Below are 16,099 nucleotides of genomic sequence, written 5' to 3'. Positions count from 1 at the left end.
GCCGTCTATGGGGTCGCACAGAGTCGGACATGACTGAAGGTGACTTAGCAGTAGCAGCATATGCCAATAACCTCATCTCAATCTCACAGAATGTAACAATTTCAGAATTTTTAGGGCTTATTGCATTAAGACTTGTGCACAATGCCTGGTTCACAGCAGGTGTTCAACAAACATTTATTCTGTCGAGTAGTAGGTAGGGGTGAGGTGGGCCAGTGATACCATCCATCTTAATGGCAATTATTCAATTTATTCTTTTCCATGAGAAGACCAAGGAAAAATCATCATTTCTACTTACTTTTCTGCTATTTTAATTTTTATTCCTTTCTTTCTTGTTATTTCTGCTTCTTTCTCTCTTTCCTTACCTTGATGTGATATATGTTAACTCCAGGAGGTTGGGGTAAAAGTAGGATGCACAGAAGGAAGGGAGAAAAAAGAACAAGAGCAATGTCCTTGAATGTTTGTTTGTTCCAGAGAATGACTAGAGGAACACAAATCTTTCTCCCATGCTGTCACACCCACCTCAAAGAGAAAGAGCTTGCCATGGATCTAAAGGTACGTAGGCTTAGCCAATGAGAAAACCTGGCCTGAAGAGGTGATAATATTTTCAGAGTGATGAATAAAGGGAAATAAAGTTGAGCCATGAAAAGCTTTTAGTAAAGAGGACAAATGAAATCTTTAAGACTCAGACAAGGAAAGGAAACTGAAGTCGCTCAGTTGTGTCCGACTCTTTGTGACCCCATAGACTGTAGCCAGCGGGCTCCTCTGTCCATGGGATTTTCCAGGCAATTGGATTGCCATTTCCTTCTTCAGGGGATCTTCCCAAACCAGGGCTCGAGCTTGGGTCTCCCACATTGTAGACAAACGCTTTACCATCTGAGCCACCAGGGAAGTCAAGACTCAGACAAGGGAAGGTTAAATCTTCAGGACCCAGAGACCTTGAGAAATAGAATGTGTATTTGTCATTTGTCCCACTGATCTTTCAAGAAAAATTTTCTTCATGCATTTATCACAGCGTATAAGCATATATTTATTTATTGTCTACCTCTCTCATTACAGTCTTATTTTCCTGAGGATAGAACTCTGAATATTTGTTCACCACTGAATTCCCAATGCCTTGCATACTGACATGTGGTCAGCACTCAAAATTATGTGTTGAATGAATTAAAAGGTGAATAAATGAGATGAATCTATTATAGAATGGCAGTTAGCAGCTGGCAGGGGATTCAGGAATTTTTTATTTCACAGAGTCTAAATGGAAGACTTGATTAACTGACCATCTCCTTCTCTCTACCATTTCTTTTCCTCTCCTTCTCTCTGTTCTATATTATAGTATAAACATTCTCACAGAATCTATTCTTTAAAAAGGCAGAGAATGAATGATAATAGTTCATGGTTATCCTAGATTGATAGATTGATTAATGCTTTCATTTTTTTTTAATCGGTCCTTTGGCTTTTCTTAAGGCTGTTTTCCTAATTTGATGAAGAATATTTGAGCCCCTCTATATGTCTGATGGGAGGATGGACAGGAAAGGCCCAGGCTAAGTATCCTGATCTCCAGAAGCTCATAAGCTAGAAAGGGAGATCATTGATGGGGCAATTTTGAGAGCTTCACTTAAGTTTAAGGGAACTCTGGGGACACACAGAAAGATACTTCACTTAAACAGGAAAGACTTCCAAGAGGACATTTAGGAGGAAAAGATGGGCAAACAATGGTATGAAACGAGGGAAGGGTCAACTCCCAAGGAAGAGGAATACCTCCACCTTGAGATTAGAGAAGAAGCTAGGGAGGCAAGTTAGGTAACCTTGACAATAAAGCAGTAATAGAGCTGGAGACCTAAGCAAGGCAGTGTGTGGTGGTGGTGACAAAATTTGAAGGAAAGAGGATTGAGGGCAGACTGGTCATGAGATGCATTTTAGGAATGATGGAGAAATAGGAGCCCGCGGAGAAGATATTGAAAAGGAACATCTGCAGTGGAAAGAATTGGGAATTTAAATTAGTAGACTATAAACAGAGGGTGTGGTCAGTAGTGTCAGATGTTGGTGACTCAGCTGAAACAACAACATACTAAAGGGGGATAAGAGGTAGATCATAGACGAGAGGAGAGTGAAGTACAGGTGACTTTTTCTAGATAATTCACTAAGGGAAAAAAGGAGAGAAGTAGCTTGATAGACAAAGGGAAATGTAGGACCATAGTGTTCTGTGATGACCTTGAAGGCTGGGATGTGGGAGGTAGGAGACACGCTTTCAAGGGAGGGGATATATGTATATTTATAGCTGGTTCAGGTTGTTGTACCAGCTATAAATAAACATATATCACCTCCCTTTCCAGCGTCTCTCCTATGGGGTTGCTAAGAGTCACAACTGAGCGACTTCACTTTCACATTTCACTTTCATGCATTGGAGAAGGAAATGGCAACCCACTCCAGTGTTCTTGCCTGGAGAATCCCAGGGACGGGGAAGCCTGGTGGGCTGCCGTCTATAGGGTCACACAGAGTCGGACATGACTGAAGTGACTTAGCAGCAGCAGCAGGTTGTTGTACAGCAGACCAACAAAACATTGTAAAGCAATTACCCTCCAATTAAAAATAAATTAAAAAACTGACTTTTAAGTGAAAGAGTATTTTTTGTTGGTACAGACTGAGAGGGAGTATCCAGTGTAAAGGGAGAAATAGGAGACAGAAAAGAAAGGGTATGTATTTTATCCTTTTGCTGCAGGTTCCGTCTCTGAACACTTTCATTATCATTTTCAGAGCCTCTTCTCTCTGAAGTAATTTTAGATCATTCTGCTGAAACTAATCCTAAATTAGACTGCAAGCCTCAGATAGCATCTAACCAAATCTGATCTGTCATTTCCATTTAGCCGTTTCTGATTGGGTTACTTTGTCTCTTCACTCAAGGACTATTAACCTGGGGTTCACAGTCCCCAAAGGGGCCATAGAAAAAGTTATACATTAACATAATTATTTTATTTATGACCAAATGTGGGTTTTTTTATGCTATGGAAAATGTTAATTTGAGAAGAGATGTGTTATTGGCTTCCCCAGTCTGTCAAAAAAAAAATCCATTATCCAAGGATGCTTTAAATGATAGCCATGACCAGCACGGTATCTACAAACTTGTTGTTTAGACATCAAGTTGTGTGTGACGTTTTTGCAGCCCCATGGACTGTAGCCCACCAAGTTCTTCTGTTCATGGAATTTTCCAGGCAAAAATATTGGAGTAGGTTACCATTTCCTTCTCCAGGGGATCTTCCTGTCTCAGGGGTCAAAGTCAAGTCATTGCAGGTGGATTCTTTATCACTGAGCCACTAGGGAAACCCATCTAGAAACTAACATCTTTCTTTTGCTTCTGTTTCAGGTTGACTGAAAAATTGAAAAGTTGGAAGTGTCTTATGCTAGCAGTTCTCAAAGGATGTGTGAGAATCACCTTGCTGCTGCTGCTGCTGCTAAGTCACCTCAGTCGTGTCCGACTCTGTGCAACCCCATAGACGGCAGCCCACCAGGCTCCCCTGGCCCTGGGATTCTCCAGGCAAGAACACTGGAGTGGGTTGCCATTTCCTTCTCCAATGCATGAAAGTGAAAAGTGAAAGTGAAGTCGCTCAGTCGTGTCCGACTCTTCAAGACCCCATGGACTGCAGCCTGCCAGGCTCCTCCGTCCATGGGATTTTCCAGGCAAGAGTACTGGAGTGGGGTGCCATTGCCTTCTCCGAGAATCACCTTGAGAATGAGACAAAAAGGACATATTTTGAAACCTCACCACACTGAGCCTGATTTAGTACATTTAAGAATTTGCAATTTCATAAACAGCTCCTCAGTTAATTTTGTTGCAGATAGTCTTTGGACAACATGAGGGAACATACTGCATACCTTTTCCTGGTTTTTCCCTTTCAACATGTCCTAAATATGCTTTGAAAAGTGAAAGTAGAAGTCGCTCAGTCATATCTGACTCTTTGCGACCCCATGGACTATGCAGTCCATGGAATTCTCCAGGCCAGAATACTGGAATGGGTAGCCTTTCCCTTCTCCAGGGGATCTTCCCAACCCAAGGATCAAACCTCTTTAATTATATTAAATATTTTCAGTGATTTCGGGAAATGCCAAGCCTTCAAAATGAAACTTTTTCCAAACTGCCAAAAGGAATGCTGTCATCTGTAACATTTACATACATGAACAAGCCATCCTCCATTGGTATCTGTGTGAGTGTTCTAAGAGACTTATCACAGTCACAGAACAACATGCAAATCACTGCAAATGTGGGAGGGGCCAGCTATATGGAGCTTTGCAGGATGGAAGCAAAAGGGAAAGGTGTTGTTTGAAAAGTGTAGATTTAAATTTCTGAAACTAACAAATGAATTTAAGAGAAGATGAAACATAGTAGGTAATGATGAGGCTAGGAAAAAAAAACCTAAACAATACAGTTGAATTTCCTATAATACCAAACCACCAGGCAAATTTTCTAGAGATTAGCTCAAAATTTCAGGTGATCCCAAGTAGCATGGTGTGTTAAGTAATCCCATGCTGAGAAGAGCTCATGACTGCAGCACTCTGAAAATACTAGCTTGAGCTTCAACCAGTGAATGAGTTTGCCAGATACGAATAATGCTTCCAAGGAACAGTGGAGTCACTCATCTTCTGGGTCTGAGAAAATCTTGAATGGGGCCCTCATGTTCCTATCTTTCTGAGTTGAAGATGGAACTCATCCTTCATCTTCAAGTCAGATCTACAGGCTAGCTTCTATTCTCAGGTATGTCAAATTCCTGCCAACAAAGCTGAAACAGAATATTTCAGCACTTTGTAGCTAATTGAGAAGTTTTTAAACCAAGTTTAGAAGTTGAGCTAGTAGGATATAAAAAGCAAAAGATGTCTGAACCTAACTAAGAGCCTATATTACATTTGCAAAATGAGTTGAGTCTATGTCTTTTGACTTCTCAATAATCTTGGGTTTCAATACACGTGCAAAGAGACATCAGATGTCATATCTAACATGAAGCAGTCTATGATTCTTCTGATTCTCCAAACAATTTCTACTTAAGATGCTCATGGAATGTTTTGATTGATCTGGAAGGTTCTTGAAAGCAAATTTTACATTTTGGGGAATAAAAAAAATTAATAAAACATGACATACTGCTTCCCCAGATCCAACAAAACCATTTTGCTGTGATGATAATCATTAGAGTCCAGCAGCCATCAGTTAAAGAAACATCAGTCTACAGATGGCAAAATGAAACAATATACATTTCTGTGTGTTTCTCTGATCTAATAGGAGTTCAAAATCATAGTCAAGGTCATCATGTTGAAAGTTTATTTTTTTCCTTTTTCCCTATCAGACATTGGATGTAATTATTCATGAAGCATTTCTGGATTCATATACTTAACCTCTATCTGTGTACCAGGGAAAGCTGCATGCAGGACATAGTCTTCCTGTGCTCTTCATGCACATAGGGCTCCCATCTTAATGACACACTTAAAACAAATAATGATAAATAAAGAATACAATCATAGGCCTCTCTGGTAGACACTTGATTGCTGCCTGTCTACTTCTTGTCCATTCTTTCTTCTTGCTCACGGAGCTCTTCCCTTATATAGATGTGGACAATGCCAGATACTTGTTTTCCCAGTCTTCTTTGCAGGTAGGCAGGCTAAGAGCTTGTGATCATATGCTGGCCATCAGGAAGGGAAGATGTCTGTTCAGAAGATCTCTGAGGAACAGTTTTCTTCTTCTTCTTTTACATTAATTTTTATTGGACTATACTTGATTTATATGTTGTGTTAGTTTTAGGTACACAGCAAAGTGAATCAGTTATACATATACATATATCTACTCTTTTTTAAATTCTTTTCCCATGTAGATCATTACAGAGTATTGAGTAGAGTTCCCTGTGCTATACAATAAGTTCTTATTAGCTACCTATTTTAAATATAGTAGTTGTATATGTCAATTCCAATACCCCAATTTGTCCCTCCTCCACCTTTTCCCCCTTGGTAGATATGTTTGTTTTCTATATCCATGACTATTTCTGTATTGTAAATAAGTTCATTTGTACCATTTTTTAGATTCCACATATAAACAATATTATATGATATTTGTCTTTCTCTGTCTGACTTACTTTACTCAGTATTACATCTCCAGGTCAATCCATGTTACTGCAAGTGGTATTATTTCAACCTTCTTTATGGCCAAGTAACACGCCATTGTATATATGTACCAAATTTTGTCCATCCCTCAGTGGACATTTAGGTTGCTTCCAAAATTTTCTTTAATATGATTGAAGTGTCATATTAAATATGACAAAATATGCTTGGGAAGTGATCTCTTCTCTTTACATTTACTGGCTTTAAAACTCAGTTGTTTGAGGATGAGTGCTTGTAATTGTGGCATCCTTCTTAAGATGATGAAGGGAAAAACCAAGAGCTTGATTGTGAAGCAGACTCAGTGCCCTGACATGGTCAAGCTACCCAATTAACCCACTCTGGAAACATCCAGCTCTGGGCATTTTATTAAATTTAGTTTAATATCCTGTTGTTTGCAGGCAGAATCTTTCTACCAACACAATTATATTATCTAGCTATTAGGGCTAGTTTTATTTTCTTCATTCATTCAATGAATGTTTGTGAGTACCCACTAAAGGTTATGTATGAGGCCCTCATGGTGAGTATAATAAACATTATTTCTGCACTTCTGGGGATTCCAGTCTAAGAGTAAGACAGACACTGAGATTACAATATATAATATTCAGCTTGATATTGTTGGGCATTTTGGTCAGTGAAGGCCTCTCGGAGAAGTGATGTTTGAGCTGTTCTCTGAAGAAGAAGAGGGAACTCAGCAGGTGAAGGGGGTGGTCTCATTTGTGCTTTTTCAAATTAATTAATTTAAAAAGTAATCTCCTAAAAGTCAATAAAATCAACCCATGGAATGAAAGAAGAACAGTCCCTCACAGTAGTCACACTGGGAAGCCACTGTCTCTGGAATCAGGTGGGTCAGTCAGGTGGACCCTTGAATTAACTCCTTCATGGGGCCTCCACAAACCTTATTGTGATCATTTTTATAAATAGAAAATATCGTAGTGGTTGCAGTAGTTGAGGTCAGAGACACCAGTTTTCATTTGCGTGTTGTGTTCATTACAAATGATCTAATAAATTATCCCTTTTGACTAAGAATTTCCATAATTGCTTTCAGCCTGAGGGCACTTTTTTGTTTGTTTTTAAACATTCAGCCATTTTGATTGATGTGAATGTGAAAATATCTACATTTTTTTCTCCTTTTAATCCAATCTACAGAATATTATTTAGCACAAGGAAAACTCCAAAATAGCTGAATCTTTCCACTTATTTAGATTTCACCAAAGAGTCCCCAGGGTAGAATGAAAACATCTCTGAGCTGGGGTAATTTTACAAAAACTGCTTAGAGCTCAACAGCTATTTCTGTACTTTCAGAATTCTGTAAACATATGGGGGAAAATCTGTCCACAGTTATGCCGGAGCTGTGCCCAGGCCCTGAATTCTCCTATCGTTTCATTGTTTGGAAAGGCTAAGGCCAGAGATTCAGTGTCTGTGTTGGAAAGGTCCTTGGAGATTTTTCATGTTTCTGTTTCTGCCTCTGAGACAAGGTCTCCTGTCCTTTCTTCCCTGAGAAATCACATTGTTTTCTTCCTTCTTTTCCCTCCTCCTTCCCTGCCTCCCCCCTCCTCCTTTCCTTTATTTCTTCCTTTCTTCTTTCTTCTCTTCCTTCATTTTCTTTCCCTCCTTTCCTTCCTTATTTCATTTCCAGATATCTGTCTAATTTCCACTAGCTCTGGCATTACATTGTCTTTTGACTGGGCATCACCTTAATGTGTCATACGCCGAGTATATATATTTGTGGTACAATGCTTTCTATTTACATCAAAAGGAGTTGTCATGATTAATGGCAGGAACGATTTTGGTTTGTGGCTGAGGAGAGGGAATGCAGAGAGGGAAGTCTGTCTTCATTCTCCAAGACATGAGTATTTCTGAAGTAAAATACTCCTCATGTATACCAGGGCCCAGGTAATGGCAACTTTAAAATATTAGCCACTTCACTCTTTTGACCAGGGCATGCATGCCACAGGGCCCTTCAGTGTGACCTCACATTTATACTTTCTACAGTTAAATGTTTATAAATCAGTCTTTTGACATGTCCTCCAAATGAGGTTGTGCACACCAGTGTACTGTTATGTAGAGGTCAAAGGTGATTCCAAAGATGTTCATTCTATAACTTTAAACTTACGTACTTTGATCTGAACCATATTATCCCTCAGTTCAGTTCAGTCACTCAGTCTGTCCGAAGCTTTGCAACCCCATGAATTGCAGCATGCCAGGCCTCCCAGTCCATCCCAACTCCCAGAGTTCACTCAAACTCATGTCCATTGAGTCGGTGATACCTTCCAGCCATCTCATTCTCTGTAGTCCCCTTCTTCTCCTGCCCTCAATCCCTCCCAACATCAGAGTTTTTCTTCCAATGAGTCAACTCCTCGCATGAAGTGACCAAAGTATTGGAGTTTCAGCTTTAGCATCATTCCTTCCAAAGAAATCCCAGGGCTGATCTCCTTCAGAACGGACTGGTTGGATCTCCCTGCAGTCCAAGGGACTCTCAACAGTCTTCTCCAACACCACAGTTTAAAAGCATCAATTCTTCGGTGCTCAGCCTTCTTCACAGTCCAACTTTCACGTCCATACATGACCACTGGAAAAACCATAGCCTTGACTAGACGGACCTTTGTTGGCAAAGTAATGTCTCTGATTTTTAATATGCTGTCTAGGTTTGTCATGACTTTCCTTCCAAAGAGTAAGCTGCTTCTAATTTCATGGCTGCAATCACCATCTGCAGTGATTTTGGAGCCCAGAAAAATAAAGTCTGACACTGTTTCCACTGTTTCCCCATCTATTTCCCATGAAGTAATGGGACCGGATGCCATGATCTTCATTTTCTGAATGTTGAGCTTTAAGCCAACTTTTTCACTCTCCTCTTTCACTTTCATCAAGAGGCTTTTGAGTTCCTCTTCACTTTCTGCCATAAGGGTGGTGTCATCTGCATATCTGAGGTTATTTATATTTCTCCCAGCAATCTTGATTCCAGCTTGTGCTTCTTCCAGCCCAGCACTTCTCATGATGTACTCTGCATATAAGTTAAATAAGCAGGGTGACAATATACGGCCTTGACAAACTCCTTTTCCTATTTGGAACCAGTCTGTTGTTCCATGTCCAGTTCTAACTGTTGCTTCCTGACCTGCATATAGATTACTCAATAGGCAGGTCAGGTGGTCTGGTATTCCCATCTCTTTAAGAATTTTCTACAGTTTATTGTGATCCACACAGTCAAAGGCTTTGGCATAGTCAATAAAGCAGAATAGATGTTTTTCTGGAACTCTCTTCCTTTTTCCATGATCCAGAGAATGTTGGCATTTTGATCTGTGGTTCCTCTGCCTCTCCTAAAACCAGCTTGAACATCTGGAAGTTCACGGTTCATGTATTGCTGAAGCCTGGTTTGGAGGATTTTGAGCATTAATTTACTAGCTTGTGAGATGAGTGCAATTGTGTGGTAGCTGGAGCATTCTTTGGCATTGCCTCTTTGGGACTGGAATGAAAACTGACCATTTCCAGTCTTGTGGCCACTGCTGAGTTTTCCAAATTTGCTGGCATATTGAGTGCAGCACTTTCACAGCATCATCTTTCAGGATTTGAAATAGCTCAATTGGAATTCCATCACCTCCACTAGCTTTGTTCATAGTGATGCTTTTTATCTCTGCTAAGTCGCTTCAGTCATGTCTGACTCTGTGTGCCCCCGTAGACGGCAGCCTACTCCGTCCTTGGGATTCTCCAGGCAAGAACGCTGGAGTGGGTTGCCATTTCCTTCTCCAATGCATGAAAGTGAAAAGTGAAAGTGAAGTCGCTCAGTCGTGTCTGATTCTTCGAGACCCCATGGACTGCAGCCTACCAGGCTCCTCCGTCCATGGGAGTTTTCAGGCAAGAGTACTGGAGTGGGTTGCCATTGCCTTCTCCATTTTTTTTTTTTTTTTTTTGTCTCTAGTGAACCATTAAGTAATGTTTGTGAATACATAGACTAATTTTAAGATGATCACAATAATATTGCATTGTATTTTAAAATTAAAAGTGTTATCTATGTTCTAGGTAAAATATTTCAGTTTTTAAATCAAATGATAGCATTTTTAATTTCTTTAATTTTATAAAAACATATTAAAAAGGAAAGTACTTAAGCTTTTCTTGATCTCTGGGAGATGTTGATCTTTCTGGTTTAATTCAGAAACTATTCTTTTGATATTGTGAGCATAGACTTCTTAATTATCTGACGTCTTAAAATATACTACCAATATTAGCAGGTAAATGTAAAGCCTCATTAAGTTAGGTCTTTCCTAATTGATTTTAGAAAATTTGGGGCATATTGGGTATAATATTCATTGAGAAAAAGTAATTAATACTTCTTCTTCAAAGCATTTCCTTCAAACTTATTATTTTAGAAACTTTAACATATGGCATTTTGTTGTTGTTGTTTAGTTGTTAAGTTGTGTCTGACTCTTTTGTGACCCTATGCACTGTAGCCTCCAAGGCTCCTTCTGTCCATTCCCAGGCAAAAATACTACAGTAGGTTGCCAGTCCCTTCTCCAGGGGATCTTCCCAATCCAGGGATTGAACCTGTATCTCCTGCATTGGCAGGTGGATTCTGTACCCCTGAGACACCAGGGAAGCCCCCATATATTTTGGAGTATATTTATAAGTGTTCAGTTCAGTTCAGTTGCTCAGTCGTGTATGACACTTTGCAACCCCATGAACCACAGCACGCCAGGCCTCCCTGTCCATCACCAACTCCTGGAGTCCACCCAAACCCATGTCTGTTGAGTCGGTGATGCCATACAACCATCTCATCCTCTGTCATCCCCTTCTCCTCCTGCCCTCAATCTTACTCAGCTTCAGGGTGTTTTCAATGAGTTAGCTCTTCGCAGTAGGTGGCCAAAGTATTGGAGCTTCAGCTTCAACATCAGTCCTTCCAATGAACATCCAGGACTGATCTCCTTTAGGATGGACTGGTTGGATCTCCTCGCAGTCCAAGGGACTCTCAAGAGTTTTCTCCAACACCACAGTTCAAAAGTATTAATTCTTCAGCTCTCAGCTTTCTTTATAGTCCAACTCTCACATCCATACATGACTACTAGATAAACCATAGCTTTGACTAGATGGACCTTTGTTGGCAAAGTAATGTCTCTGCTTTTTAATATGCTCTCTAGGTTGGTCATAACTTTCCTTTCAAGGAGTAAGCATCTTTTAATTTCATGGCTGCAATCACCATCTGAAGTGATTTTGGAGCCCCCAAAAAATGAAGTCAGCCACTGTTTCCCCATCTATTTGCCATGAAGTGATGGGACTGGGTGCCATGACCTTAGTTTTCTTAATGTGAGCTTTAAGCCCAATTTTTTACTCTCCTCTTTCCCTTTCATCAAAAGGTTCTTTAGTTCTTTGCTTTCTGCCATAAGGGTGGTGTCATCTGCATATCTGAGGTTATTGATATTTCTCCTGGCAATCTTGATTCCAGCTTGGGCTTCCTCCAGCACAGTGTTTCTCATGATGTACTCTGCATATAAGTTAAATAAGCAGGATGACAATATACAGCTTTGACATATGCCTTTCTTGACTTGGAACCAGTCTGTTGTTCCATGTCCAGTTCTAACTGCTGCTTCCTGACCTGCATATAGGTTTCTCAAGAGGCAGGTCAAGTGGTCTGGCATTCCCATCTCTTGAAGAATTTTCCACAGTTTATTGTAATCCACACAGTAAAAGGCTTTAGGATAGTCAGTAAAGCAGAAATAGATGTTTTCTGGAACTCTCTTGCTTTTTCCATGATCCAGAGGATGTTGGCAATTTGATCTCTGTTTCCTCTGTTTTTTCTAAAACCAGCTTGAACATCTGGAAGTTCATGGTTCAAGTACTGCTGAAGCCTGGCTTGGAGAATTTTGAGCATTAATTTCTAGCATGTGAGACTAGTGCAACTGTGCAGTAGTTTGAGCATTCTTTGGCATTTCCTTTCTTTGGGATTGGAATGAAAACTGACCATTTCCAGTCTTGTGGCCACTGCTGAGTTTTCCAAATTTGCTGACATATTGAGTGCAGCACTTTCACAGCATCATCTTTCAGGATTTGAAATAGCTCAACTGGAATTCCATCACCACCATGAGCTTTGTTCATAGTTATGTTTCCTAAGGTCCACTTGATCTCACATTCCAGGATGTCTGGCTGTACATGAGGGATCACACCATCGTGATTATCTGGGTCGTGAAACTCTTTTTTGTACAGTTCTTCTGTGTATTCTTGCCCCCTCTTCTTAATATCTTCTGTTTCTGTTAGATCCCTACCATTTCTGTCCTTAATTGAGCCCATCTTTGCATGAAATGTTCCCTTGGTATCTCTAATTTTCTTGAAGAGATTCTAGTCTTTCCCATTCTGCTGTTTTCCACTATTTCTTTGCATTGATCACTGAGGAAGGCTTTCTTATCTCACCTTGCCATTCTTTGGAACTCTGAGTTCAAATGGGTATATCTTTCCTTTTCTCCTTTGCTTTTCACTTTTCTTCTTTCACAGCTCTTTGTTAGGCCTCCTCAGAGAGGCATTTTGCTTTTTTGCATTTCTTTTTCTTGGGGATGTTCCTGATTCCTGTCTCCTGTACAATGTCACAAACTTCCATTCATAGTTCATCAGGCACTGTGTCTATCAGATCTAGTCCCTTAAATCTATTTCTCACTTCCACTGTATAGTCATAGATCAGATCAGATCAGATCAGATCATTCGCTCAGTCGTGTCCGACTCTTCACAACCCCATGAATCGCAGCACATCAGGCCTCCCTGTCCAATACCAACTCCCGGAGTTCACTGAGACTCACGTCCATTGAGTCAGTGATGCCATCCAGCCATCTCATCCTCTGTCGTCCCCTTCTCCTCCTGCCCCCAATCCCTCCTAGCATCAGAGTCTTTTCCAATGAGTCAACTCTTTGCATGAGGTGGCCAAAGTACTGGAGTTTCAGCTTTAGCATCATTCCTTCCAAAGAAATCCCAGGGCTGATCTCCTTCAGAATGGACTGGTTGGATCTCCTTGCAGTCCAAGGGACTCTCAAGAGTCTTCTCCAACACCACAGTTCAAAAACATCAATTCTTCGGCGCTCAGCCTTCTTCACAGTCCAACTCTCACATCCATACATGACCACAGGAAAAACCATAGCCTTGACTAGACGGACCTTTGTTGGCAAAGTAATGTCTCTGCTTTTGAATGTGCTATCTAGGTTGGTCATAACTTTCCTTCCAAGCAGTAAGCGTCTTTTAATTTCATGGCTGCAGTCACCATCTGCAGTGATTTTGGAGCCCAGAAAAATAAAGTCTGACACTGTTTCCACTGTTTCCCCATCTATTTCCCATGAAGTAATGGTACCGGATGCCATGATCTTCATTTTCTGAATGTTGAGCTTTAAGCCAACTTTTTCACTCTCCTCTTTCACTTTCATCAAGAGGCTTTTGAGTTCCTCTTCACTTTCTGCCATAAGGGTGGTGTCATCTGCATATCTGAGGTTATTGATATTTCTCCCGGCAATCTTGATTCCAGCTTGTGTTTCTTCCAGTCTAGCATTTCTCATGATGTACTCTGCATATAAGTTAAATAAACAGAGTGACTATATACAGCCTTGACGAACTCCTTTTCCTATTTGGAACCAGTCTGTTGTTCCATGTCCAGTTCTAACTGTTGCTTCCTGACCTGCATACAAATTTCTCAAGTATCATCATAAGGGATTTGATTTAGGTCATACCTGAATGATCTAGTGATTTTATCCACTTTCTTCAATTTCAGTCTGAATTTGGCAATAAGGAGCTCATGATATGAGCCACAGTCAGCTCCCAGTCTTGTTTTTTGCTGACTGTATAGAGCTTCTCCATCTTTTGCTGCAAAGAATATAATCAATCTGATTTTGGTGTATTTACATGATATAAGTATATGTGACCTAAAAGGCTATATTTTCAAAATTAGCTTTATACCTGTGATGCATGTGCACATTGTAAATTAGATATAAGTAGTTTCTGGTAGGCAATCATTTAAAACCATAGTTGGCCTATATAGCAGAAGATGCATTTTAACCTAAAATGTTCCATACTTATACTGCCACTAAAAATGCACTCAGGAACTCAGAAATTTGAGGTACATAGTTGGGATTACTTTTTTTTTTCCCTTGAGTCTCTTTTGGTTCAAGAAAACTGCCAGTTCTAGAAACATTGCTCTTACTTGAAACTTTCCTTTTAATAATTTTTTTTGAGCTCCTGGAGTTATAAGCTAAGCTGTATGCCACATAGTGCTTATAAAGCTAACAAAGCTAATTTTAAAAATACAACCTTTTAAATCAGATACACTTATCAATATACTCCCAAATATTCAATACTTTGTTCAGGAGGGAAAAAAGAAAACACATGAAGATAGGTTGAAAAGATTATTTTTCAAAAGAAAAGGGATATTATTGACATCAAATTTAAAATCCCTGCTTTTATAAGATCTTCAGCTTTAAAATCAGACCTAAATTGCAGGATACAAAATCAATAAACAAAGATAAAAATATACAATATACAAAATTAATATACAATATTAAGTGGTGTTTCTATACACAAATAGCAAACTATCTGAAAAGGTAATTAGGAAAACAATTCCATTTGCAATTGTCACAACAGAAAATATGCTTTAAAACACACTTAACCAAAGAGGTGAAAGACTTGTACACAAAATTATAAAACATTGATGAAGAAAATGAAGGAAGGCACAGATATATAGAAAAGCTTTCCCTGTTCATGCACTGGAAGAATTAACATTGTTAAAATGTCCATACAATCCAAACTGAACTATAGATTCAATTCAACCCTATCAAATTCCCAATGCCATTCTTTCGGAGAAGGCAATGGCACCCCACTCCAGTACTCTTGCCTGGAAAATCCCATGGACCAAGGAGCCTGGTAGGCTTCAGTCTATGGGGTCGCTAGAGTCGGACACGACTGAGCGACTTCACTTTCACTTTTCACTTTCATGCACTGGAGAAGGAAATGGCAACCAATTCCAGTGTTCTTGCCTGGAAAATCCCAGGGACGGGGGAGCCTGGTGGGCTGCCATCTCTGAGGTCGCACAAAGTCGGACACGACTGAAGTGACTAAGCAGCAGCAGCAGCAGTAGCCTAAGCAATCTTCAGCAAGAATAAAACTGGAGGCATTATACTTACTGATTTCAAATTACATTACAAAGCTATTGTAATCAACGGAGAAGGCAATGGCACCCCACTCAGTACTCTTGCCTGGAAAATCTCATGGATGGAGGAGCCTGGTGGGCTGCAGTCCATGGGGTCGCTAAGAATCGGACAGGGCTGAGCGACTTCACTTTCACTTTTCACTTTCATGCATTGGAGAAGGAAATGGCAACCAATTCCAGTGTTCTTGCCTGGAAAATCCCAGGGACGGGGGAGCCTGGTGGGCTGCCATCTCTGAGGTCGCACAAAGTCGGACACGACTGAAGCGACTAAGCAGCAGCAGCAGCAGTAGCCTAAGCAATCTTCAGCAAGAATAAAACTGGAGGCATTATACTTACTGATTTCAAATTACATTACAAAGCTATTGTAATCAACGGAGAAGGCAATGGCACCCCACTCAGTACTCTTGCCTGGAAAATCCCATGGACGGAGGAGCCTGGTGGGCTGCAGTCCATGGGGTCGCTAAGAGTCGGACACGACTGAGCGACTTCACTTTCACTTTTCACTTTCATGCATTGGAGAAGGAAATGGCAACCCACTCCAGTGTTCTTGCCTGAAGAATCCCAGGAACGGGGGAGCCCAGTGGGATGCCCTCTATGGGGTCTCACAGAGTCCGACACGACTGAAGTGACTTATAGTATTGTAATCAAAAAAGATGATATTGGCAGAAAAATAGACATATCGACTCATGGAACAGAATAGAGGTTCAGAAATAAATCCACCAGTTTATGTTCAACTGATTTTCAGCAACAGGCCAAGAACACAATATGGTAAATGATAGTCTTTTCAACAAATGATTCTGGGAAAAT

This window comes from Bos grunniens, chromosome 13, assembly GCF_055505025.1.
Source record: "Bos grunniens cultivar Pamir isolate PY7600 chromosome 13, Bosgru_T2T1.0, whole genome shotgun sequence".
Taxonomy (NCBI): Eukaryota; Metazoa; Chordata; class Mammalia; order Artiodactyla; family Bovidae; genus Bos; species Bos grunniens.
This window is presented reverse-complemented; position numbering follows the sequence as displayed.